We start from the raw sequence: 1,446 nt of genomic DNA, 5'->3' as shown, positions 1-1,446 counted from the left end.
CAGAACAACCTCATGGACAGCAACCAATCTGGCTTCAAAAGCGGCCACTCAACTGAGACTGCACTGCTCTCGGTTACTGAAGCCCTGAATCTGGCAAAAGCAGCTTCCAAATCCTCAGTACTCATCTTGCTGGGTATGTCAGCTGCTTTTGACCAGATCCTCCTGTCCACCCTAATGCTCCTGTTCCCAAGTTTAGCCCAGAGAGGGCTCCTGTTCCCGAGTCTAGCCCAGAGAGGGCTCCTGTTCCCAAGTTTAGCCCAGAGAGGGCTCCTGTTCCCGAGTTTAGCCCAGAGAGAGCTCCTGATCCCGAGTATCTGTTCTAGACCAGAATCCAGTGCAGGCTCCAGCCCCCGAGCTCAGTCTAGTGCCCGCTCTCGCCCCAGAGCTCAGCCGGGATCCAGCTCTAGTCCATGAATCTGCTCCAGAGCTTGCTCTTAGTCCAGAGTCCACTCCAGAGTCTGTTTCAGAGTCCGCTCTTGAATGCCCTCCAGTGTCCGCTCCTTCAGTGCGCCCTCCAGTGCCCGCTTCAGTCCCAGAGCCTTTTCCTTTCCTTGAGTCCGTTCCAGTTTCCCTTAAGGTGGCAACTTCTGTTGCAGAACCTTTCACGGTGGAAATATCCGCTCCAACTCCTTCCGAGACCTTAGCAGCACTCTCCCCTGAGCTCTCAGTGTTCCCTGTTGCCTGTCATTCAGAAGCATGGCTTTTCCTATCATTGCTATGCTGATGACACAACTCTACTTCTCATTCCAGCCAGATGATCCGACAGTAGCTGTTCGCATTACAACCTCTCTAGACAGCTAGGTTCGTCAACCATAACTCTTTCCAGGACAGTCAGAAACCTTGTAGTTGTGATGAATGATCAGTTAAGCTTCACAGACCATATTGAGGAAGATTAGACCCTTCCAATCAGAGCAGGCCACACAACTCCTTATCCAAGCTCTTGTTCTCTCCAGACTGAACTATTGTACTTCTCTCTTGGGGGGCCTTCCTGCATGTACTATCAAGCCTCTGCAACTGATACAGAATAAAGCAGCCAGAGTGGTCTTCAATGAGCCGAAGAAAACTCACGTCACACCTCTCTTCATCAGCAGGCCTTTCCTGTGCATGAATCCGCTGCAGAACCTCCAGAAGAGGTGGCGTTCACTGCAGAACCTCCAGAGGTGGTGGGGGTGTTTGCTTCAGCTCCTCTTAAGACAGGGGTGCCCATTAATAAACTCTTTGTCTGTCCTGACGAGGTCATGGAGACTGTCAGTAAATCTCCTGTCAAATCAGTATCGGCCCTAGAATTCAATCATGAATTCTCAGCTCTGCTTGTTACGGTCGCTTAGACTGCCTCTGAATTCACTCAGTGCCCTGCCATGGCCAATAAGGCCAATCCCAAACTCCCTGACTGTCCTGTCATGGCTATGGAGGCCGTCTGTGAACTCTCTGCCTGTCCTGTTATGG

General features: G+C 51.5%; 1 pseudogene; it reads left to right on the top strand.

The window, feature by feature from the left end:
• The window catches only part of LOC107718263 (uncharacterized), a 4,816-nt pseudogene that overhangs the window by 1,767 nt on the left and 1,603 nt on the right, over positions 1-1,446 (top strand).

The sequence above is a fragment of the Sinocyclocheilus rhinocerous genome, unplaced genomic scaffold, assembly GCF_001515625.1.
Source record: "Sinocyclocheilus rhinocerous isolate Xijiao unplaced genomic scaffold, SAMN03320098_v1.1 scaffold1474, whole genome shotgun sequence".
Lineage (NCBI taxonomy): Eukaryota > Metazoa > Chordata > Actinopteri > Cypriniformes > Cyprinidae > Sinocyclocheilus > Sinocyclocheilus rhinocerous.
The sequence above is the reverse complement of the archived record's forward strand: the minus strand, read 5'-3'. Positions and strand labels throughout refer to the sequence as shown.